General features: G+C 38.3%; 2 long non-coding RNA genes across 2 annotated transcripts in view; one reads left to right on the top strand and one right to left on the bottom strand.

Moving 5' to 3' along the window:
- LOC141958991 (uncharacterized) overlaps window positions 1-26,725 on the top strand; it is a 53,125-nt gene that overhangs the window by 18,617 nt on the left and 7,783 nt on the right. The gene's annotated exons all lie outside the window — the stretch shown is intronic.
- Window positions 16,382-26,725, bottom strand: part of LOC141958983 (uncharacterized) — an 80,816-nt gene continuing 70,472 nt past the window's right edge. Inside the window, exons 4-6 of the long non-coding RNA XR_012633379.1 lie at window positions 24,451-24,488; window positions 16,876-16,981; window positions 16,382-16,799 (exon numbers count right to left, since the gene is read on the bottom strand). This is a non-coding gene — a long non-coding RNA (uncharacterized LOC141958983). The remainder of the gene's footprint in view (window positions 16,800-16,875; window positions 16,982-24,450; window positions 24,489-26,725) is intronic.

The raw sequence follows: 26,725 nt of genomic DNA, 5'->3' as shown, positions 1-26,725 counted from the left end.
TTTCTAATTAAAGGAACTTAAGGAACATAGATATATGCTAGAGTTCCCAGACTCAAATATACTGCTGTAGAGAGAGCAGGTTATAGTCTTCTTATGTGGAGAGTGCTGCTTTGATTGTCTGCTGAGTTATAATGCTTAATATTGGCAATGTGGTTGACTTCATTGTTTTATCTTTAGCTTTATAACATTGATCATTTGCTGGAAGGTCAAGAGCTTAAAGAATCTAACTCATCTGATTAGACTTCTTTTGTTAAGTTTCTAGTGAATATGACTTGCAAAGGAAAGCTTGAAAACATGACCCACACCACCTCCCTATGTGCTCAGCAAATAGGCACAAAATCATCTTTTTTTCCCCCTTTTTTTACAACTAACATAACATCTGTCTTATGATTTGCATCTGGCAGTACTGTGCCTGTTAATTTCCAATGGTCATTTTTAGTTACTTTGTAGAGACTAATTAAATGGAGAAAAGCAGAGATGGTGTCATGGAAAACTGATGAGGCCGAATTTCTTAGTTTTCTTTTAGTTTACAACTAAGAGAGAGAGTTGTAGCCCTACTACATCCATAATGCAGAATCCAAGATGAGGATCTGTTATCCTAATAGTTATTCACCTGAATCTAGACATTTTAACAAAAAAAGGTCTACACTGAACATACACCTATGGGTTTAAAAAGCCATCATTGCCTCAAACAAGACAACATAGGGTTTACTGATCACTACTGGACAGTGAATTCAGACTATAGGATTCTAAGTCCAGAATACTAATGGTTACAGTTTCAGCTATGAAAACAAATGTTGCATCATCTTAGAAATGTAAATAGAAAGAAGGTTCTGTTTAATACCATTTTATGGATTTTTAAAGTATCCATTTTAACATCTGCTACCAAATTAGAATTTGAAAACATTCTCACAGCATATTGCCTTTGCTAAAATTCTGGTTTTTATTAAAGGAATAATGCAGTACAAGTAAAAAAAAAAAAAAAAAAAAACCATTAGCTGAAAGGGCTAGATTCAGAAGTGTACTTCACATTATGGAATCTCCTACATGACTGTAAAATGAGAGTAAAACATTAGCTTTTGTATTTGTAGCATTAATAAACATTTTGCAACATCATTAGTAAGTATACCTAGTGCAGCATCGTGGTGAATAAGTGTTGAAAATTTCCAGCAGAAAACAAACGCAGTCAAATTCCAACTTATGTTAAACTGATGCAAATCAATTTCCTGTCTGGGCTGAAAATCAAAGCAGGTTTTGATCCAAGTACTGTGCATAAATCAGGTATTCATCATATGTAAATTGGTACAGTTTCACTCCTTCCCTTTCAGTCATATCCAACAGATAATTTTTCTCCTGTATACATGCATACCCCACAAGCTGATCTGTTTAAAGCTCAGCCAACAGTATATTCAAATCATTCATGTCTTTAGAAAAAACAGTATGAGTCACACAGGTGACTGAAGTATCATTCTTGTGGTTGCAATGACATGAACTATGTTTAATGTTTGAGACTCTAAGGATCAAAGCTCTGTCCTTTCAGGTGTTTCCACTTAAAGTCTAAGAAATATAGGAACTGAGACTGTGAAAAATATCTAGTGAGGGAGATACTTTTAAAATATATTTTAAATAAACCCGTAGCATTGACAATCCTTATAACATTGGAAGAACAAAATTTAAGATTATAAATGGACCAAGCCATATTTAGAAAGCCTCATCGGGTATAGGAGCGTTGCTATTAAGCCATTTTTAGTTTCAGTATGAAGCTAAAAGGAATGTGGTTCAAAATGAAAGGAGATAAATTTTGTGCAGCGAGTGGTATGGTTGTGGATGCCTTTGTCATAGAAGAATGTTTTTTAAAACTGTAGATGGGTTCAGGAGGAAGATGGGCAAATCACAGAAAAGAAATCCGATAAAAACACATAGAAACTGTGAAAAGTACATAGAAATACCGGGATTTCCTGAGCTGGCTAAAGATGCTCTAGAAATATTAGGATTGTATCATACATATCTGGGCTTTTGTCTTCTCTGGGCATATACTTAAGGTTAATGTTCTCTAATAGGACACTGAGCAACACAGACCTTTATTCAGACCCATTAAATTGTAAATCCAGAATCTTAGACTCGGCAAGACTTTTGGTCTTGTTGAAAAGTTATAATCACATCTTCAATATAAAATTAACCTTAGGGGCTGGCAATCCCATATTAATTTCAAAGGTGTGCTATATCCTAGCTGTACTCAAGCTCTTTGGTCCTTGCTGGTTTTGCATTCCTTTACCTGAGGCAGTGCTTTTGGAAACCTCCTGTGACCTGCAGTTATGCACTAGGCTCAGCTCTTTCAAAGCAAAGAGCAAAAACATGACTGTCATTTTCTAGGCTATACGTATGGAGATGTTATTAATCAGTGCTAGATTAGGACGTTTCATATTTCAGATTCCAACTTCTATTTTAGTTGGTGCCAAAGTTTGAATCTTACTATGGATAACAAACATGGGAAATGCTGGAATTGATACAACCCAGGCAATTAATTTGAAACAAATGAAGTTAATATTAGGTCCAGTCTCTGAGAAAGGAAGATAAGAGGTCATTCTGTGTACAGTGTGGTGTTCTGGTGATTCATGGAAACTTATTAAAAACAGCAGTGTATTTATAACTTCAATGTAATGAAGACAATGTATTTTGGTTATGGTGAAGCTTAACATAACCTTCAGCCTGACCTGCCATAATGACATAGATCATATTCATGGGAGCAGGTGGATATTGTTATCTAAATTGTTTTAAGTCAATTTATTTACTAATTCGGACCAATCATATACGAAGACTCCTGTAAGTTGTCAACAGTTTTTTTCACTACTGTTTTGACAGATCACATTTATCTTCTCCTCTGCTAGCCACAAAGCCCTAACTCCTTGCACAGGCTAGAAATAAAGCTGTAGTTTCATGCCACAAAAATGCCCACCACAGAGTCATGCTGAGGGTAAGCCACCATTGAACTGTGCTGTGTTGTATATTACGTGAAATAATACTGTGGGTACAGGGGAATATTTAGTGAGTGACTTCTCAGAAACTATCAGACTGGCCAAAGCTGCATATACTGCCAATGATTTCCAGTTCTGAAGAAGGAGGGAAGTAGATAACTGGGTGGAAAATATTGCCTGCAGGAGGAGTTAAGACACTTTGAGGGTCCTCCTGAAGGACACTCGCCTGTGCCAGTGACATAGGTTTCCCAAGAGAGGAAAGAAATTGAATGCAGTTACAATAAATTCCAAGGCACTGGGTTTTCATTGATAGTTCCCCTGAGCCCACCGCAGAAAGCATGGGAGCTGCTGTGCTTCTTGGAACAGGAAGAATAGAGAATGAAGCATCTACCAATGTACACCTCTGCAAGATGTAACTTCCCCTTCTGCTCTACAAATCCACACCAGTTAAGCAGTGTCAATCAATACCCTGTTGGAGAAATCACATCTCTATTTCTCTGTGAACAACTTGGCATACCTTTGTCAGTGAAAGAAGGACTGAAAGCAGCTGATGCCCTGTTTTTACAGCATTAAGACAACTGTCCCTGATTCTAGCTCATTTTGCCCAGCAGTGATGGTCATATCCTGTACCTTTTCTTTAAGAAGCTCTCTCTTCTGGAAAACCATTTCACTTCATACCACTAACAACCCCTCAGAGGGGGTTAGTGGTCAGTTCAATATGATTCCTCCATTGAGTCCCAATGAGAAGACAAAGCAAGTCAATAAAAGCAAGTAAGAACCAGGTATGGACCAGGTTATAAACACAGGAAAAAAGAAGCAGGATTTGCATATTGCTTAAAGTGAGGGATGGAAACAAGTCAGCTCTTTGATATGTGTTTTAATATTGTGTGCTTCATTTGAAAGGAAAAGCACTTGAAAATGTGACCTAAAAATTCTAGCAGTCTCATCAGATAAGCATCCCTTGTTAAGCTGATAATATTCTTCCTCCCTCGAGGAGCTTTGTGGTCACAGACTCCTGAGAACAAAGCAGTATCATATTTAGCGTATGATTCACTTGGAGCCCTGCCAGGCACGCTAGACAAAGAGGTTTATCACATCCCCTGTTCTTTCAATTGACCTGTTGCTTGTTGATATAGGGGATGGTGTTTAGGACAGTGTGAAGATAGTGTGGGCTCCATACAGAAATTGTAAATATAATTCAAGCCAGTGAGAGGTATGGTATTGATTAGAGATGGACAGGTCTCTTTACCTTTTCTGAATAAGACAGAATAGGGTAATGAATGTACTGGAAAGACATCCACTTTCATCTCACATGATACATTACCTTAACATATCTTTGGCTTATTCCCAAATTTCCTTTCAGAGCCGTTTCCCCTCAGAGGATGAGGACTCCCACGTTAATTGTAGTCTGTTTCTAATGAGTTGTGATGTTAGCAGAATCTCTGCCTTATTGTTCCCCCATCATATGACAGAAAAATATGCAGAAAAGTGTGGCTGATCATCAAGTATTCCCATGGCAGCAGGTGTATCAATTGCCCCAGCTGTCGTACTTTCATTTCTACCATCAGGTTGAACCCTTTAAGACATTTACGGCTAAATTACCACAAGTTTGTATAAAAAGGTTAGATTCATATCCACTACTTGATGATGTTTTTTTTTCAGGAACACATGCGTATTTCTCATCTTCCTGTAAGGTGTAGGGGAAAGCAGGAGGTTAGTATAACAGCATATCCTGGCCAGTCTCTTATTCAGCAAAAGTTTCAACTACATGTTGAAAGCTAGGTAAAACTCTGTCTGATGTGATACACTGAACAGGCTGCTATAGCTCTTCAGAAAGCCATGCCGAGTGTAGGGTGAGAGCTCCAAAGTCGCTGTGGCAGTGGCACTGGCTACTTTAAAGCCTGTTGCCTTGTGGACTTTTTGCAGTGACAGATAAACCACAGCAGTGCACAAGTACTCAGGTTCTTTGCTCAGGACAGCCACAGCTTCCTCACCTATTGTTGCAGGTGTTGCATGACTGGAAGTAAATTGGGAATGTGACCAATGTTCAGCTTTGTGACACCTGTTCTAAAACCCCATACGCAGCCACATGCCCCAGGGCGTGATGCTGGGCACAGGCACTGAGCCAAGTGCAAGCTGACAAGCACAGACTGGCTGTTGCCATACAGAGCAGTTGATCGCCCACGGGATATATTGTGGCAGACCCCAGTCTGTCCTGGCAAAGTGATTATCAGGTGCACTTGAGTTTGGATTGTATCATGCTCCTGCTTTCATACGTTTCTGCAAGTCATTGACTTAGTATTTATATTTCCCCATCCTGAGAAAGCTGATTACAAACCTTTTCTTATGTATTTTATCCATATTGAGAGGACAGAACTGGTCTACTTCATAGATTTATTCTTTTTTACCCCATTAGATGCAAGTTACCAATGTGGAGTCATTTGTTCTTTTAGGGAGAGAATAAGCTTTGAAACTTTTGGATGTTTTTTAGAAATCTCAGAAAATGTTGCCCTTTCTTTCCAAAATTATGCTTTATGAAATCAAGACTGTGAGTTAAAAATAAAATTTCTGTTTACCATTGAAACAAACTGATCTTCCTACACACGTAAAACCTGTTTTATTGTTTCAACAATGGCTCAGCTTTTATATTTAATCGAGGGTTTCTGGCACATGTCAGATTACAGAAAGCAGAGAGAGAGAAAGCTATTAGGTCAGTAAATCTAGATTTCCACAGTCTGAATTATTTTAAAAGCCATCACTCAGCAGAAAGAAGAAAAACTTACTGGGACCATTGTTAGATAAACTGTTAAAGGAACAAGGAGAATTACAGAATTTACATTTTACTGTAGTCTTACAGACATCCCTGGGTAATATTCAAAATCTGATTGTTTTGGTAAAAACATCTCGCCCAATCACAGTAGTGATGGACAGAACTCATGTGCATGCCACCTCCTAGGAGCAGTTTGAACCATGGAGCTGCAGTTATGATTCCTTTTATTTCCTTCTGTTTCCAGAAAATTTGGAATCGGCTCTTTGACTGTGCAATGACAAAAAGCTAACTGAAAAAATATATGGCAGATCAATAAACAGTGACAACTGACAGAGTGACACGATAGAGCTTGGTATTGTCCAGATTACTCTCCTGAAATCTGTAGGTTTGAATTATCTCTGGCAAAGGAACAAATATGCCAATGACTAAGATATTTTGTAAAAAGTAGTTACTGTAAGTGCTGTCACCAGCTGTAGATGTATTTATGACCCAGGAGCTCCAAGTCACATGTTCCTAAAATGGAATTGGGACTTCAAATACTTCTCCATCCAAATATTACTTTTTGATTTAATTAATTATCTCCTTACTCAGTCATCCTGCTGCTGTGGATTTCATCCACAAGTGTCTGAACAGGGATGTATTGTCTAGCAGACCCATATGCCTGCATAAGGCAGCTGGACTCTACTTTTGGAAAAGTGAGAAAAAGTTGGTCACTCTCAGGCTGGAATTCCCCAGTAGCATAACTCCAAATCCTTGTGGAAAGCAGTTGGACAAGTCTTCCACTTTATTTCTGGGTTCAATGTCAGCTACTGAATTTGTTGAGGAATATCTTTTAAGGCTTTGCTTTGGCTGCAGCTTAAAAAAAAAGAAAAAAGTATGTCAAAAAAACCCAAAAGTAAGATTCCTTGCCGAAGTAAAAATTCTCTGACAGGTATGTATATGGACACTTTAAAAAGTGTTTGCACCACAGGTTAGAGTGAGAGACATGTCCTTTTTGTGAGGTACATTATAACTGGAGAAATCCACCATCCTCTGGCAGGCCTAAGTAAAGCTGCCAAGGAATCTTAGCCTATGCAGTGAGGCTGGTACACTCTAACACGCAAAGCAGCAAGTTTTTTGTATCTAGCTTCTATCACTTCCTTGTTCATTGTGAGCTTGAGCAAGTTAGTCCTCCAGCAAACCCCTCTCAGCTAGACACTATTTCAATTTGGAGCACCTACTTTAGTCCAGGGAAGACTGGGATTGTATTCCTGGTTTATGGTAGAGTCTCAGTCCCCAGTGCCCTGGGTTATAGTTTTTACCACATTCACTTTGCTGTCCAGATTATCTACTTGCAATTGCAAACTTGACTTTTAACATAATTAGTGACAGAGCTTTACTTTTTAATGTCAAAAGATTTCTTGGCTGCTTTTCCCAACCCGTTGTTCCCAGAGTTTGGAGCCTGCACTGATCCTGAAACCCATTACGGGCTGTCATCAGTGAAATAAGATATCAAAAAAAATTGCTGATGCATCATTTACTGCAACTGGAAACCACTTAATTAATATACTGGGTTTATGTGTTTAGTAATTAAATTTTAATGAATTCCTCTGCCTTATGACTGTACAGAAGGAGTAACTACACCTCCAACAAATGCTTTATTTATTGTTTTAAAGGCATTTGGAAATAGTTTTATGAGAACTAAAACATTCACTTCATATGCTTCCCTTTTTTGCTTCCAGCTAGCTCATGAACTAAGAACTGAATCAGTAGAAATTATGCTCAGAGCTGATGGCTCATCTATTTCCTTTCTTTGGCTGCTTTTACAAGTAGGCAAAGAAGGTGCTGACTTGGCAGGCTTCAGAGCCAAGACTTTTTAAGACCAACTAGTGATTTGGAGTTCTTATGTTTTATATGCCTGGCTTGAAACACTGTAGAGGCAATTGATTTTCAGAGGAATGGCACTCAGCACTTTGTAGAAATCCAAGTCCTTTCTAGCACTTTCAGAAATATTGCATTTGAAAATCTGGGTCTAGGTCTTCGAGTTCAGGGTCTGACAGTGAAAATCCAGGTGCAGTTTTGCTCCAATGCCACTGAGGGTTTGCAGTGCCAGAGCCCTTTGGGGGAGAGAGTTTCTCTTCAGATGTCTCTTTCCACCTTCCCATGCTCATGTTTCCTTCTCTGTTTAGGAGTGGGGATGAATTGACACAGGTTTCATTTCTCTAGATAAAAATAAAATCCATGATATATTCTTCTTTAGACTCTGGAAGTAATTTGAAGTTCAGTTTGAGGCCACAGGTGTTTTGGGTGGAAAACAGAATGACAGAGTATTTTGAATTTTTCAAATTTTTTCTTTTGGATAGAATTATAGATAGATGCATAGAAGAGAAAGAGTTCTATTTTCTAGCCAGTGCCTGCTTCAAGTCACAAGTTGGAGCACACAAAGGATTGAAAGCAAGGCCACAAAACCAAAGGAGTATGTACATGGTCTCTCCTGGGATAAAGTAATTCATCAGGCACAGCAGGCAGCGAAAAGTGTGCATATTCTGCTTTGCTTCCTGGATCATCAGGAAACACACTGGTTGACTTCTGTGGCTTTCAGCAAGATACATCTACAAATGTTGTCAGCTGCAGTGTGGGAATGGCTAGGTAGGGATAAAGCTATACATGTTTATGTCCCAACACTTTCTAACCAAATGAAAGCACTGAGGGGAGAGCAGTACGTACAAAGAAGGGATGAAATTGTTTTTCCCAAATACATAAAAAGCAAAGAAAACATTTCACCAAGCAAAAATTTCTATCAGTAGGGACTATTCTGTAGTCGCTGAGCAGGACTTAGCCTGAACTGTGTCAAGTAGGCTAAGACTGAACAATACAATATAAATGGAATGAGATAAGAAAAATTCTTGAGGGTTTTTTTTCTGCAGATTAAGAAGCAGTTGATCTTAAACCAGCAGATTAAGCTGCCAACCTAAGATTGACAGCTGTGCTGTGCTATCCAAAGTTGAATAATGGGATCCATAAACTGCTCTGCATGGGTTAATTCAGCACCTCAAAACAATCTTAATGTTAGCATTCTCCTAAACAACCTTGTGGTGCAAAATGGGAGAGGAGATGAGGGGTTATAAATTAAGAACATTCCATTAATGATCTACCTACAAAATTAGGTAACTGTACAATCATTGTAAGAAGAAATACAGTAGAGGAAGTCAATAAGTAGTGTGATGCATCCCTATTCTGAATTTCAAGAGCAAATAATTATTCAGATTTGCTTTTCACACTGAACTACTTTCTTTTTTAGCTATAATTATTTCACCCACATGTTTTGGATTTGAATAGAATTCAAATTTGAATAGAATTTAAAAGAAAAAAATCAGGTGCAAGGCATCACATAGCTTTTACTATGTCAATTATCTCCATTTTAAACGTTCTTCCAAAGCAGAACGACTTCTGAGGAACTTGACAATCATACAGCCAGGGCCAGGACAAGGAACATCTAAACATCTGAGAAGTTTTCTTTAACACTACGGAAGCAGAAGTTTTACCTCCATCTCTCTGCTCCACTGCCATCAAAAGAACCAATTTTAAGATTAGGTATTTCCCCCATGTGTGGAAACTAAGTATTTTCATTAGAATATAAATTTGAATAAAATTTATCCCACTAATCTGAAATAATCTCCTAAAAAATGCAGCATCGTGAAACTTTAGGTAGATAGAGAAAGCATAAGCATTTGTTTTCTTAGGAATTCTGCTGCTAATCTCATGCTGTACAAACTCAAATAATGAAAGAGAGTAGAATAGGAGAAAAACCGGAGCCTAATACTTTTTAACTTTAGTGAGTTTGTGCTAATTTATTATCAAGGAAGCTATTGCTTTGGGCAGGAATAAAATTAGTATATGAAACCCATTGATTGTCCTCTGATATAATAAATATATAAAGTTGTTATTGTGTATAGTATGTTGCCCTGTTGCACTTCCAGCATTTTACTTTGGCTTTTTGTTACATGCCTGCTATCTTGGTTTTAAGTCCATAAGACAAAAAGAACAAGGGCTTTTAAAAAGTTTTCTTTTCCTGTCTCGAAAAAAAATCAGTGTAAAAACCCATAATATTGCTCACTCTGAAGAAATACAAGAACATAAAGGAAACTAACCTTACGGAGTTTTTAATGCAACCCTTCATAAAAATGTCTTTGATCAGACACATTTGGTGCCTTCTAAAGTATCAGAGCTGATTTAAAAAACTAAACGAATCACCAGTCCTTTTAAGATGTTGATTTATAAATCAATGAAATTAAAATAGATACTCATCAATTTCACTAAGACTTTTAAAGGGACACCAGACACAAAGATCATTCCTACTTAATACTGAAGCATTTGCCTTACCAGTCAAGTAGCAAAAAAGGAAGCCAATAATTGTTTAGGTTGTCTCAGAAAAAAATCTTCTGAGTATATCTTCACATTAAAAACTATTTTTGGTCTAAATACCAAATTGATCAAGAGAATTTCGGAAGAGAAATATTTATTTGCTAGCTATTTCTGTGACAAAATTAGCAGGCATGCTGCACTGATCAGACAAAGCAAGGGGAAAGACCAATATCATGGATTTCACAAAAAGTAAGTATAATCACTCTCTTGGCTTTAGGAATGTTAAGGTGTGGTAAATTCTAAGGAAAAATAATTAACTCAACCCTCTTAATTTGCTAATTTAATAATCTCCATCACACCATTACTCAAATGCATAGTTTATATATGTTGTGTCTTGAGAAAGTTTTGAAAAAATGAACTGTGAAGATTATATAATTGAGATGAAGAAGAGGAGGAAGGAAAGGAGAACAACTTCAGTTAAATAAGGTAAAATAAAATTTTTATTTTAAATATTATTTGCCAAATTCACAGTCTCAAAAATCATAGTTAGGCTCACCAGAATTTTGGTGGATATATCCTGTGGTAAATAGGTCTTAAAAAGACATATGTCAGAGCTTTTTCATACCTCAGAATGACAAGTAATTATTTTTTACTTCTATGAAATTTGTTTGAAGTAAGATAGCAACAATTCTGTGTGTATCATGCAATTTCAAAAGCCACTTGTAAGTAAATAAAACTGGGACAAACATGGGCGTTTTAAGGCCATCTTCTCTTCAAAAGCACTCATCCTCTTGACCTGATGAAATCGAAACCAAATAGGCCTACATATAATAACAGCAATTTTAAAATGTTTTAAAATAACCCTGAATTCAGCATCACTGACATACAAGCAATCTATGATTGTCTTTCGTAAACATAAAAATGTAAGGAAAATAGATTATCAAATAATTTTACTGTGTTTTTTCTCATAAAAGATAAATTAAAACTGGGAAATCACTAGTAAGTATTTAATCTCTATGTCATAAATATTATTTAAATATGATGTGAACCTCACAGGGATTGCATAGGGTAACATAATGGCTTGGTGCTCTCTGGCAAATCAACTTCATCCAAAATTTCTGTCAAAGACTTCTCACACCTTGGAGAAGAGGTATTCAGTGGCTGACATAATTAGAAGCAAACACCGGGCCAAAGACTGGAGCAATATCTACGTTTAAATTGTTTGTTTTATACTATGCTAGGATCCAAATTCAAATCACATGCCAAGTGATTGAACAAAGATTCACACTTGTGTAGGTTTTTGAGCTATCCCATGAGCACCTGCAGGGTGAACATTTGAGTTCATGTTTACTCATAGATACAAGAATAGATACAAGTGTCCATCAGACTGCAGTGGGCATGTACATAACTGTGTTTTTACAATATAAACTGAAGCAGTAGACAGGCAGCATGTGAAAGTCTGTGTTACCCTGAGAAGAACATGGATGTGGTTTAAATGTCCAAGCTGTAAACACCTGAAGACTGTTAATCTGAAAGAATACATAGAAAATATGCAGGTGTGGCAGCACAGCATATGTCTCTTAGCCTGTGTTTCAGGAAATGTATAAGTATCCAAGCAGAATAACACCTCTTATTTTGTTCTCATGTCTGAGGTATAATCAATAAATACTATTAGAATTAAACAACCTCGTTTGCCAAATACTAGTCACAGGACTGTGAAAGCAAAATATGCAACTAATATCACTGTCAGGGGTGCTCAAATAATATAGAATATTATAAAAATGTTGATGTTTTAGGAAATGTTAAAATCTAAATACTGAATTTATTTTAGAAAATTATTTTTTAACAGTTTGCGTTTGTTTTCAGTCTTTGTCATTTTCCTTTTTGCGCTGGACTCCCTGTCTATCTCTTATTTCTTATCAAATATTGCAGTCTTCCTATTTGCTGAGCTGACACTCAAGTCCTGTTCATAGTGCTTGAAGGGAGATGCAGTTTGAGGTGATCACTTCAGAGAAGAGAAGAGAGTCAGCAGGCAAACGAACCACAATCTGCATGAAGCAGCATGGTTTCACTCATGAATTGGAATTTTGAGAATTGGGGATTTCTTCCTTTTATTTATTTTTTTAAAAAATCAAAGAGAAAAAATGTCTTGTATTGTTAATTGCATTCAAAAATCTGAGAAAATTTAAAACTTCTGAAAATATCCTATTCGGTAAAAAATCTAATGGCATTGACAAAAGTTTTGCTGTGATCAATGTTTAAAATGTTCAGCTGCTCTGAAGCTGAATAATTCAATTGTAAAACATCATTTTTTAATAATTTTGGTCACAAAGTTACCAAAGGCTGTCATCTAGCCAAGCATCCAAAATGTTACCATGCAAATTTAATGATCAGTCATAAAATGGTAACACAAAGTCATCAGAAAGATCATTGAAATTAACATTCACTGAACAAACCAAAGACGTAATTCATTTGCGTGAACCAATCTGGTCAAACAATCTGGTAAACAAAAAAAAAAAAAAAAAAAAAAAGACATAAACTTCTCAGATAGTATTTCACAAGAATAATTTAGCCAGTTTATGCATAAGATATACATAAGGCTGGAGAAAATGAGGAAGAACAATTGAACAAATGAATCCCCACCTCTGCAGTGCTGGCTGACCTATGCCAATTGCTAAACCTGGGCATCCGTTTTGATGAGCGCGGCATTCAGAAGAGTGATACATGCAGCAGCTTTCGTCGCTTGTATTTCATCAAATAAATACTGCAGGTGGTATAATCAGCAGAATTAATTCAGTTAGACTGTGTAAGAGGCTGCCAAAAAACTGTGCTTGATGGTTCACTTCTTTGCTAGCATTTCCAGCAAGTATGTCGCTAGTGCTAAGTGGCTTGGGGGCTGCTGCTGCTGCTGCTGCTGCATGAGAAGCCATAAGAATATGCTGAGCTTTGTAAATGTGTCCATTTTATACAGTCCATGAAATTCACACTAATTGATCTGCAAGGAAAAGCAGCTCCCCGTTCCATTACCGTGTCTTCCAAGTGCCTTTTAGGAACCAGCAAAATCGATATGTTTCTGTAAATAAAATACAAACTGTATCTGCGTGGTTATAAATTTGATAAAAAGCTGGCAAATTTAAACTATTAACACTTTAATAAAACATGTATCTGTATATCAGTAATCATTTCCCCATGGCCACATTTAACTTGAAAGAAAATAATATACCTATGGAAATAAATATCATTTACTATTACAAGTGGGGTTTACCTCTACCTTTTACTCTTTCCTAAATGCATTTTAGTGTTGTTACTTTAATTATAATTTATTCATGTCAAAAAAAGACCTGTGAACGTGTGTGAGCAGGTCCATAGGCAGTCACTCAGTAGCCTGCAGCTGCAAGCAAAAGTGACTGGATTTACACTATCCCAAGCTGTCCCAGGCTACGACGATATGGATCTATCTGAGCTCAGCTTTGTGCCCAAAGTCCAGTACTCAGCAAAAAATTGTGGCCTTACTGTTTGTTGCCCACTTTCCTGCAGGAGAAGCTTAGTCCTTGCCCCATTTTTCCAAGCCCAAAGTTAGTCACGCTTTGATGTAACACCTTTCCGTGTAATACGCACTATCAGTAAGCTCCCCTGTGGTGTTCATACAGTCTATGGGGTTTGTGTTCAATGGATCTGCTAGTTCCTGGAGCAGATCATGAGCCATGGTGACCAGTTCATTGCCTCTGGCTGTCCCAGCTCTTGCCCACATTGATTCAGATATGCTTTTGACTCTTCTTTCTTGACTTTGCAAGAGATGTTGCCAGCTCATATCTAGTGTGTCCAGCCTAGAAATTAATGTCTTGCAACCATGAAGCAACCTATTATAACACAACCGTTCTTTTGCAATCTTTGTTACCCATCATGGAGTACTGTTGGCTCTCAGAAATGAAAAATCCTGTCAGGCACTTTTATTTTAGTTTCTCTTATCTATTGTTTCACTCTGCAGATCCCCAGTGACTATTCCAGTTTAACATTCAATTTGCATCCATTTGTAGCTGAAGAAAAAATTATCTCTGTATTTTCAGTATATGATAAGTCTGCCAGGTGCCTTTTGACCATGGAACTAATCAGTTTATGGAAAGTTTCAGCTAAGGCTGACCTCTCATAGATAAAGTGATACATTTTTCATATAAATGGATGAAGGCCAAAACCACCTTCTTTCTTTGGGCAAGTGGCATTTTGTTTTTGCTCACACCCACTAATATACAAGCCACCTATCTGCAATGTTTTCTCTATTTTGTTAAGACATTGACTCCAAACTGCCCCTTGAATTGTTTACAGCCACTTTAATTCTGTGTTTTCTGCTACAGTACCTCAGCAGTGTTAAAACCCCAAGCTCTCTATTAAGACTTATAACCCATGAACACTGAACAGTTTTACACACCAATGCTTTTAAGGTACCATGGTTAACTACATCACAGACAAATAACTTGCTGACTTCATTTCTCTCCTGTGGCATTTAATTTCTGATACACAGTATATAAATGTGTTTATTCAGTTGTGGGTCTGACAGTTTTAGAACTGACATCTCAGCATCTCACCTTTTCAACAGTTTAGGTTGAAAGGGACCTTAAAGATCATCTCGTTCCACCCCCCCTGCAATGGGCAGGGACACCTTCCACTAGACCGGGTTGCTCAAAGCCCCGTCCAACCTGGCCTTGAACACTGCCAGGGAGGGGGCAGCCACAGCTGCTCTGGGCAACCTGTGCCAGTGTCTCACCACCCTCACAGGAAAGAATTTCTTCCTTATGTCTAATCTAAATCTACCCTCTTTCAGTTTGAAACTGTTACCCCTCAACCTGTCACTACACTCCCTGATACAGAGTCCCTCCCCATCTTTCCTATAGCCCCCTTTAAGACCACTATAAGGTCTCCCCAGACCCTTCACCAGACTGAACAACCCCAACTCTCTCAGCCTGTCCTCATAAGGGAGGTGCTCCAGCCCCCGATCATCTTCATGGCCTCCTCTGGACCTGCTCAAGCGGGTCTATGTCCTCCTTATGTTGGGGGCCCCAGAGTTGAATACAGTACTCACAAGAGCAGAGCAGAGGGGGAGAATCCCCTCTCTCAACCTGCTGGCTACACTTCTCTTGATACAGCCCAGGACACGGTTGGCTTTCTAGGCTGCGAGTGCACATTGCTGGCTCATAGTGAGTTTTCCATTCACTAATACCCCCAAGTCCTTCTCTGCAGGGTTGCTGTCAATCCACTCATCACCCAACCTGTATTTGTGCTTGGGATTGCCCTGACCCACGTGCAGGATCTTGCACTTGGGCTTCATGAGGTTTGCACATGCCCACATCTCGAGCCTGTCAAGGTCCCTCTGGATGTCATCCCTTCCCTCCAGCGTATCAGCTGCACACACAGCTTGGTGTGTCAGCAAATGGTGCTTTCCAAAAAGGTTAAAAAAAATAGCTCAACTTGTGCTCTGGTTTCTTAAGGTAACCAATCAATCAGAGCCTTGGCAATAAGTTTAAGCAGCATAAATGGCATCAGCTAACTCTCCAGTAATTTTTCTCCTGTAAGTATTGTAGAAGTATAGGATAAAACAGGTTGCAAGGTTATTTGGTTTTGGAGGTTATATGGCACAATCCCAGCATTAGGAAGTGTTCCCTTTTTTATGTTATCTTTCTTAGAAGAAACAAAAAGCAGCAGGGGAAATTTTATAAAAACATAAAAGTATGAATCTGTGGTAGGACTATAGTTCCTTTGCTATTCAGTCGTTTGAAAATTGACCTACCTTCTGAAAAATATGAACTGCCCTTACAGAAGTGCATCTTCTTAACAGAAAGAACAGGCAGACACACTTGAACCTGGTAAGGTTTAGTTTCTCTAATAATGCTACAAATTTTATGTCTTTCTAGGTCTTTTGCCTCTGACTATATTGCAGAGAAACTACAGTACAATCTTATCTTGTCACCCTGCAATAACAATAAATTATCTAAAAATTTTATCTTCTACTTACAGTGCCATTTTTGGCACCATAGACAGGCTTTATATTTATGCTCAGCATACATTAGTGAATGTTTCACTTGCTTCTATACTAATATTCATATCATGCCCTGCAGAAACACTTTCTATTGCTCCCGTGAAGAATCCCTCTGTTGTTGTCTGTGCATCCTACACTCTGTTTATAAACACATGCAAAGCATTGAAGTATAGTTCTTGTTTTACCTTTTTTTTTTTTTTTTTCTCCATATGATGCATGCAGGCTTGGCATATGCTGTGTATATGGTTTTCTACAGTCCTCTGTGGGGGTTGTTTTCAGCCTTGCTGCCACACACCTACATTATTTGTAGTTGTCTTGTGTTCTGTTTATTTTGGTCTTCCAAAGTTTCATGAGGCTCTGGGTAGGTCAGGTTGGCTCAGAATCTCCTCAGCAAGGATGTGAGGTTGGAGTTCAAAAATCAGGGCCAGTGCCAGGGGTGGGGTGGTGACCTGGTGATGGAGCTCTGTCTCACAGGTAGCTCCATATCACAGATGTGATAATCCTGATGCGTGCACTGTTAGACCACTAGAATTAGAGCAGTAATCACTCCCATTAGCAGCAGTCTGCCTTCCTTTTCTTGCCAAATTTTAATGGCTTCCTAAGTGATTCTTTCTGAATCTTCCAGTAGTTTCTTTGTGGGGGTCTTGTCTGGTCAAATGAGAACTCTACAGAAAGATATCTACCACAGTGTTAGTCATTTAGACTGTGTAATCAATTACAGAAAATAGGTACTTCTAGGGAGTACTTCAACTTACCTTAAAGTGGATTTCTAAAATAGATTAATCATGTTCCAGAAGATCATACTTCTCTCCAATGGCTATAGAGGAGTCTGTACAAATTGTTCAGGGAAACAGCAACACCCTAAGTATGTGAAGACAAATGAGGATTATCACCAGACTTTAAATCTTCCCTGATTTTTGTTAAGGACTCAGGAAAATCTACTGTTTAGCCCTATATCAGTTCTTCTATGTTTTCACTTCTCTCAAATCTTGTAAGTTTCAATTTTTTGGTATAGAATGGAGAATCCACAGGTTTTGTATTATAAGTACCTTCCTGGTCTGCTTTAGCTGGAGACATGTAAACATATGAGTGTCAGGACCAGGTACATACAGAAATAAAATTTTCCGCCTACCTTCAGTTTTGATGACACCTGTGTCTTGAAGGTGCAGCATAGAGTGCTGTCTAAATTCTCTTCAGCTGTGCTTCAGACTTTAGAAAGTACTTTTGTGGTATCCCTATTATGCCTGGTGTTCTGTGATCAACTGGTGCCTAAGAGATCTGCAGCAAATATGTTGTTTTTGATGTGGCCCAACTAACTGGGCATGACAACAGTAAGAACTATACTATCTCTGGAGAAAAAAAGTCTCCAGCCCCCTTTGTCTACCTGTACTATTGCCAGTCTGATCCTAACGCTTTACAGGAGGTGTCACCCCGAATTTAAAATTACTTCAGTGTAAGTGAATTTGTTGGGGGAGCTGTGAAGGTGCCGAGATCCTTCCCTGCTGAGTGGACTGAAGGGCTTCCTGCCCGGAGAAAGGGAATGTAAAAAGGGTTACCCTTTCTTTTTTCTGCTGCACCAGCAACAGAACAGCAATATGCTAACTATCTAGAGCATAAGCAGTCCAGCGAACTTCTTTACTGGAAACATGACAAGAAATGGGGAATAATGCTCTAGAATACAAAATGAGACAGATGGTTTGTTAAAAAAAAAAAAAAATAGCAGCAGCAAATCTCTCTAAGAGGCAGTTGGGGTCTACAAAAACTACGAAATAACCAGAGGAAACTAGATTACTACTGCAGATCCAATATGTGTGCACAGTTGGGTGGGCATTCAAAATAGAGGCCCAGAGTCTCCTCTGCATTTATTTAGGTAGAAATACCAGTAGTGAATTTAACAATCAATCCGCAGTCAATGCAAGCCTGTCCAAATGTAATGTTTGTATTGAATTTCCTGTGGGAGGCAGAGGTAACATGAGGTTGAGGGTTCTTTCTCTCTCTTTTTCTTGTCTCTAATTTAACTGTTGGAATACTCTCAATGTGATGCATCTCTTGATAAGGTAGATGTGATGCTTAGAGGCAGAAAGGTATTAAAGTTATTGCATTGTGCAAGCAACTGATTAGGATTCCCATCTGAATACATGACTTTGGCCTATGTCTAAGTCCTGAAAGGGGGAGCATTTCCCCACTTTTGCAGAGCTACCAAGGCCCAGTTTCATCTCCAAAGGTTTTAATTCCAGTAGTTATAAGCATGTTAACAGGAGCAACAGTTTCTTACAGGGAAAAACAATGTTGAAGTCTGTGACAATGGTATTTGCTTCATGGCAATGAGGTAAATCATGGCAGTTGTACTTGATATAAAGCATGACACAAGTGACAAGGCTACCATCAATGCTTGCAAAGAGGCCTAAATCAGCAGCAAAAGGTTAGAATGAGAGTCTTGTGGCTCAGACCAGAAAAGGTGGCACTGGCTGCTATGAAAGCATGGGAAATATTGGAGGATGGCAGATGAATAGGTTTGGGAATTTATTAGTTATTGGCGGATAGCGAAGAAACTGGGGAAACCTTCTGGAAGGTCACTGAGCTATCAAGTGTATAATGGGAGCTTATAGATGACAGAATCAAGCCCTTTTTTTCAAACTCAGGATACAATTGAGAAAGTAGAGCCTGTGCACAACCATAGATACCACAGTAACCCTCTATGATGATGACTGAGGCACTCAGCAGAAGTCATCATCTCCAGGCATTTGTTCTGCCTAGGAAAGCTGCAGAGGACTGCTTTCTTATTATATTAACAAGAATTCCCCGTTTGGATCCAGCGGCATATGCTACTACTACTGTGCATGGTATCTTGGTTCTGGCGCCTTTATTTTTTTCCTTTCCATAGGAATCTAATCAAATCTCACAGAGACAGCTTGTGTCTAGAGGAATGCAAGCAGGTGGGAAATAACTGCAAATCAATTTGAACTTCACCAGTTAAAAAGAAATAATTGTTTTAAATTACAATACTTTGTCACACCAATCAATCCTAAAAAATACAGCACCATGTGTGGAATAACTGCTTACCTCAACTGGCAAACCTTCAACTGGAGAGGAAGAATTAGGGATGTTTAAGATAAACTTTATAACAGGGAGGACCAGGAAAGCAATACACAGGAAGCTCAAAAGATGGAAGGAAGTAAAACAAATTGTGGTGTTGCAGTGAAACTCATGCTGCTCTAGTTACATTTGCTGCTGACCCACCAAATCAATTGACAGTGAATTTGTACTTCCAGCTCATTAATGAGGCAAAGCACCAGATTCTCACCACCTGAAACCTGGTATGGAAAACTGCTCCTTAGAAAGTGCCTTGTCTTTCTGGGGATTTTAATATTCATACATATTCCTGGCATCAGCATACTTGACAGAGAAACTGCATTTTCTTGGACAAGTATCACTTTATAGTCTTCAATACAATATGGGGGTCAGGTCATTCTTTGCTTGTTCTTTATTCTTTACTCTGCTGTACTGTGCACTGATGAAGCCAGAAATAATAACTCTTTGAAATTATTAAGCAGCATTTTCTCTGGAAATGCGGACTTAGATTTACATAGATAGAGCAGGGAACTGACAAAATATGCCACAGAGTGGAGTGAGCAGAGGGGATCTGTAAAAGAGGAATGGACGAAGTTAGAAGACTGCTACAAAACACTTTCTCTTTCCCTATCCTTTAAGAGTGGCAGGGAAACAAAGCCACACACTAGGAAAAGGGAATCAAGTACTCTCCCATCTGTCAAGTGCTGGCCCTGGGATACAGGGAGGCAGGTCTGGTGCTTCTGCCCATTAACCACGTTGTGATCAGCTCTGCTACTGTGCTGGATCTCTGACAGGCTCTCCAGGTAAGTGAAAGTCAAAGCAGACCTGGCTTTATGAGACAAGGTCCTGTATATGTGGTCTGACACTAGGACCGCATATCTACTCTATTATTGTCCATGTAAAAGAGAAACTAAACTGACCAGCGCTAGAACAAGGAGACATATGTATGCACAGATTCATTGATGTTTGCCTCCCTCTACAAAACTTGTTCAGAATGTGTTTCACCTTCCCATGTAAACATTGTTGTCTTCATATATCCTTAGATTAAATTTTGATTTAAAATAATTTTACTGGAATCGTTACCTAGAACTTTGATCTGATTTCTCTTACAAATTTTTACCCTCTACAGTTTCATTATAATAAGACCAATGTTTGTTTCTAAATTGAATTTCTAAATCACTAGAGCAGACTGAAACACTTCTTGAGACAGAAAGTAGCTATCTGAAAACGCTGATCCACATTTCTGGCCAAGAAGGAGCAGTATACCAACTCTGTACTTTCCTAATCCTGCAAGCTTCCCAGCATCAGTTCACTCCAGCACCAGTTCACAGCACAGGGCTGATTTGATTTTCACTGATTGCCAGCAGCCTCAAGAGGCCAGCTGCTCTAGCAGCTGGAGACCAGCCAGGAGTAAAGTGGCCCTGGCCACCATCCCCTCTGCTGATAGCAAGGGAAGGAGGCTCATAAACTACTGCAGCAACTGCTTGAAGATTCCTGAATTTGGGCAGAAACCGAGCAGCTTCCAGCTACTCTAGTTTTTAGGTCAGCTTTGACCCCATGAATTGATGCAAAACTGTCCTCCTGGTCTGGTGGATCTAGCTCCACACATGTACACCTTCTTACACATTTTTTCTCTTATCTTGTTATATTGCAAGCAAAAAGTGGTTGGTAGTATAAAAATAAGTTGTATGTTTGCTTATTTTCTAAAATCAGATGAGCTACATTAGTTAATTTAAAATTTGTGTATCATTGAACTGTAGATGGTCAACATACAAGACAAGAAACGAAAAAGTTTCTTTTAGATCCTTACTTAAAGCAAGATTTATACACATTTTAACATCTCCAATAATCTGTCGAGAGGTTAGAGAAGACAGGACCTTGGAAACAGAGTACATTCAGCGGTGTTAATTGGGAAGAGTGCAGAGCTAGTGGTGGTATTTATCAAAGTACGGTGGACCCTGGTTACAGAAACCTCTTCAGCTTGCAGTTACCTAAGCCAGGACATCAGTGTGGTACAGGAGGGCATCCTGAAGGCTTGCTGGCTCTCAGAGAGGCAGTATGGTGTGTCCAAAACCATAGTACAGGCTCCACACAGGCCAGTGCTATTCAAAGTTTATTTATCATAGATCTAACAAATAATATAGAATCCACAGGTATATTTTCTACATATATACTTAACCTGCAGATCTATCATTTCTTATGCCAGGGAATAAAGCCAGTAGAAGGGTACTTGTAGTGCTTCCTTAACAATATTTGAGATTATTTTAAAATTCATTACACAAAACACAAAATTGTGTTTTTCTTTTTCAATGCCACACTTTGGGGTAAAAATAAGAAGCTTCTTTTCTAGTACTATAGTACTATAGACACACATACCCAATTACTTTTTACTATGAACTACCAGTTAATAGCGAAAGTGGCATTTTCAAATTAAAAGGTGTTAGAACGTAGATATAGGTCGGTACAACAATTAACAGCAGTCTTACACCAAAACAAAATTTAAACAGGCAGTTCTGTTTACATAAGTAGTTTCTTAATAAATCACCTGATAAAATACACTATTGTAGCTAAAGTGCGTAAAAACCTTTTTTTGCAATAAACCTTATGCAGGCCTAGGATAAATGGAAAGAAAGACTCCAGAATATGCTACAGCCCAGCACCTAAGGCATTAATCTGAGATGTGGGAGTTTTAAGCAGACTTCAAATAATACCTCTGAACCTCATTGATAACCCTCAACTCATTGCTTCCATGGCCAGGCAGTCCACCAGTGGTACTCCAAACAAAAGCAACAGTTGAGGTATATGTGGATAATTCATTCTCTAGAGTTCTTTTTTTCTTGCATTTATTTTGTGCATGTTGACATAATCAACTGCCAGCCATCCTCCAGAAAAAATCTGTTAGGTTTCAGTATTATTTATTTATTTATTTATTTAAAGAAAACCCTCTTTTTTCCACTTTCTTTTACAAACTTGTAAGCATGCTGCTAGAGCATAGCAAAAAGGCAAAGTGAAGATGTGGTTTTTAAAATGCTTGCTTTGTAGTTCTAGCTAAACTGTAGCTATTCACTTTTTATTTCAAATTCTCATTTTTAGTAGAAAGGCAATAGTCAACAGTACACAATTGTTACACAATCTCAACAGTGCTCGTATGTATTAATTTAGCTACCTTCTAACCATCCACACATCTCTAGGTAAACTCCCCTGGAATAAAATTTTACCTGTAATGGTTATAGCAAGGGGATTTGCTTGTGCCTGAATTTATTTTTGTGATAGCTATTTGAATTAACTGAAAAAAACACCTCTCTATGTATAATGGAAGTATTTTTTTGGTCAATGAACAGTCTGTATAGGATATTTTCCCCCTTTTCAGACAGATAACACATTTTCCAAAGTAATCCACTGAAAACTTTAGGTATTATTTTTTTCAATATGCAGACTTTGATAAATACTATAAACATTCTAAAAAGCTATTCAAAACAAGGTACTGGAATGCCAGATTTTGCACATTTTTAAAATTTGAAAGTTAAAAGATGTACTTTATTAGCCACTACTGATACTGATTTATGCTGATTCAGGAGTTGGCCCTTTAAAGATATTTTCCAAGTGTATTCCCATAGGTTCAAAGATATTGTTAACAAATTCTTAAATGAAAAAAATATCACAATATAAATAGGTGACTTCTGCTCCTCACCTATGCACATACACGAACAAGGCAACTACAGAAAATGGGCTTTTTAATTACATAAATATATTTGGTTGTAAGATCTAAGGCTTTGTCCACCTAGACAGATGAAATCCTGAACAATTCTGGGATCTTAACATTTCTAAATACCCTTATTGTCAGAGGAAACCTATACTTTCAAGTAACCCTCCACATCAGCCTATGTGCACTTCAAAGGTTTCTGTCTACCTTTTGAAGTATACTATCCGTATCCAATGCTAAAGCTTTCCTAAGTGGAGACTGGCAGCTGCAAAAATAGACTGTAAATCTGGTTTCAGCCAGACCATAAGTAGATTTAAAGGCATATTTTAAAAAGTCCTGAGAGTCTGTCTTGATTACTGTGCCAAGAATTTCTACCTTGACATTTTCACTCAGTAACTCCTTTCCCCAGTGGCCCATCAGAAACCTCTCTGCTCCTCATCACCTTCCCCTTAATGCTTCTTAAGAAAAAACAGCACTGGATATGAAGTCCCTCATGTATACTGCCTCCAATGAAAGTCTGGAGCAAATGGTCAAGGCTTTATCTGTAGATAAAAATACAAGTATTCTTTCCATATGCTGCCATATTGATAGTAATAGGAACAAGATAAACACACTGTGCTTTAGTCTTTAATTCTGTTATAGAAAGCAGCTGCTGTGGACTGCATTTCTCCAATCTTACCCAAAATGACCAGAAACTTTCTCTATTATTCCTGTGGTCCACACTTGAGTTTTCAGTCCATAGCATCTTGAGGGTACAAAACAACCTTAAAACTGGTGAACCTAGATAAGTCACCTCTTTCTGTATCATTAGATATCAAAATGTTTTACAAAGACAGCAGTCGTAGTTTTCCTATGACACAGATGTAAAAATAAGGGTACATCATAGTGACATACAACCTCTTTAAGGATGAAGTTATCTCTTTAAGCTCATCTGGCACACCAGTGTGAGAGCAAGGAATAGGACCTTGCAGCTCAGGTACCCAAATGAGTTATTACATCAATGAAGGCACAATATTTTATAGACCATAGCATCTGGTATTCACAAAACCCACAGTTACTTATTACAGATGGAGGTTTCTCATTTTAATTTCTCTATTCCTGGTCTTCTGAATCCAAACCTAGGGCAGTGACTCTCAGCCTTTTCTATAACATGAGTCTCTGTTATTAAAGTAACCATTCTGAGAGATAGTTTCCCTGTGTAGAAAAAGATGGGATTTTTGCAAAGCACATAATGATGACCATCAACAGGAAAAACAGATACAGACTTTTGTCTCGCTTATTAAGATTGAAAGAAGAAAAGAATTTCTGGATGGCTCTTACTGGGAATTGGGTTTAATGCCTTATTTAAGAGTCTGTTACATTTCTCTATTTAATTGTGATGGTTGGCAAAGTTAGATTCAGCATATTCCTAAAATGTATAATTACTTTGAGCTAGATCACCTTAATAGGTCTTTGAAGGAATGATGTCAGATAACTTTGTAATATATGGGGCCCACTTACGTTGAGTTTGTCAAAATTCAAAAGAGATAAGTGTCAGTGCTGGCAGGAGTCTTACCTTCTTCCTGGAAGAGGTTTGGTTTTTTTTTCTTTTATCTAGCAAAAGAGAAAAGAAAATGAGCATGAAAAGAGCAGTTAAGACACTCTGGGTAAACCCAGCGTACTTTGAAAATACCCTAGGTGGTTGGTGGGATGTTGAAGTGTTGTGGTTTTTTTCTAAGATGAGCATAAGAAATTATTACTTGTGATACCCCTGCCAGTGGCTTGAAGCCCTTGCTCGTCATTCTTGCCTGATGTGTGTTTCAGAGGAACTGTGCCAGTTCCTTCCTTTGCCCTTACTGATTCTCTTTTCAGGAACAAGGATTCAGTAGTGCTCTACAGTGGTGCAGGATTTATTCCAAATTAAATCACTTTGCAAAATACGTGTATTACATACACAGGAGCTTTGCTTTACTTTTTAAGATTTACTGTGAGGTTTTAACATGAATATGGAGAAAGCAGATCTGTTTCTTGTCTATCTTTTAAGTTTATCATTACAGCATCCATATAGTGTTTAGTGCTGTAGTGTTTTCAAATAAAAAAATCTGTCTTAATATTTAGACAGTACAGAATAACTTGCCAGCAATAATATTTGCATATTGTTTCATTAGTAGTGTCATGATGCCAAAGAAATGTTACTGAAAATTAATTATTGATGAAGAAATTAATTACAGTAAGAATTCACTGGAGAAACAGTAACATCTGGCTTCATTCTTTACAGTTTCCATTTTGATAAGGCTGTAAAGTCTAATAAAATTAATCAGTAATTAAAACAAGCATCATAATGTGTTCTGAGAGGTGGAACTGCTATACTATAGCTACCTTGTCCAGGGCTGCTTTCCAGTGTATTTATTGTACTAAAATGTATATGACAGTCATGGGGAGGTGGTGGTGCTTCTTCCTTTAAAAAAGGTTTTAAGACACCCCCTCATACTGTGGCTGCTAAGCTGTACAGCTTCTCCCAGTAAAGGATCAAGCCATTTCAAAATCTCTTAGCCCTTTTTCTCCCCTCCTGCCACCCAGGGCTTGCTTTACCTCCTCCATACACTACCAGAGAAACGGCTCATCTCCATCCTTCTCTTGGTTCTGCCGTTGTCCTTGATCTTCCATGCTTTGCCTTTAGTCCCTAACCTATGTATGGTGAACAGTCCTATCCCCTAAAGCCCTCTTTTGACCAGATTAGGTACAGTGAGATTTTTAGAGTATTAGATGTGGGAACACAGTTGTCAGCCAGACCTTCCTCCCTTCAGAACTGGGGATTTTCAAGCCCGTATCTGAAAAAGCATATGCATATACATACGTATGCACATACGTATGCATTGTCTCCTGTATAATTCAGGTGAGTGTCTCTCTCTCATCTTGGCACTATCTCTGCAAGTCCAGGGCTGAGATGAGAAGGCAAGGAGGAGGGGAGAGCAGAGAGCGGGAGAAGGAGGCTATGGAAAATAACATTAACCATGCTTGGGGAATGGGCCGTAATTGGGATTTTACCACACTCAAGTGAATTGTGTCTGACACAGTTTCAGTGCTCTTGTCCCTGTAGAACAGGTAATTTTATGACAAGTTGGGATGTAAGCCCATAAACCCACACAACTTTGTCATGGTGGTTTACTAGGTCAGCTCCAGAAGTGATATGACACCACAGCTCTACATCTGCTCCAACAGATCAAAGCATATCCTTTCTATTCGATGAGCTCCAGTCAGGGTGGCAAACATAACTAACCTTAAGTACATTTTGAAGCCTAGCTCTCCTTTTAACATGCAATTGATATGCAGACTCTTATTAAAAATGATGCATCAAAGGAAGCACTAAACTGTTTTCTTGAATAACAAGGCTAAAATAATTTCCTGAGCTAAGGAAAAGAGGTTAAGAATTAAATACACCACTGGACAGAAAGTACATGCCTATAACTTAGGCAGTGATTCACCACAGAGGCAGGGAGGGTAATCTGACAATTTCCAACATCTAACATGTGTGTTACTGGTACAGCCTGTAATGAAGAGACTTTGGGGAGAGGGTTCAAGATCCATGATCTATATATTCTCAGAAGAGTGTCTCACAGAAACGTTGCAGAGATTTTAAATATCCTTTTCCAGGCTATGCACTGCAGTGGTCTGTGTGGGCCTGCTAGAAAGCTTTGCTTATTCAGCATCTGGACGTGTCAGCTTCAAAAATGATGTTTTAGCCCAGGGTCTTAGCAATTAGACCTTGATCCATTAAGACACTCTATTTAAGAGCTCTCTGCACCCACTCCTTGCCCCCTCCCCAGTGCAGTAGGAAGGAAAGTAACAGG

This window comes from Athene noctua, chromosome 1 (genome assembly GCF_965140245.1).
Source record: "Athene noctua chromosome 1, bAthNoc1.hap1.1, whole genome shotgun sequence".
NCBI lineage: Eukaryota > Metazoa > Chordata > Aves > Strigiformes > Strigidae > Athene > Athene noctua.
Note: the sequence above shows the minus strand (reverse complement) of the source record. Positions and strands in the feature narration are given on the sequence as shown.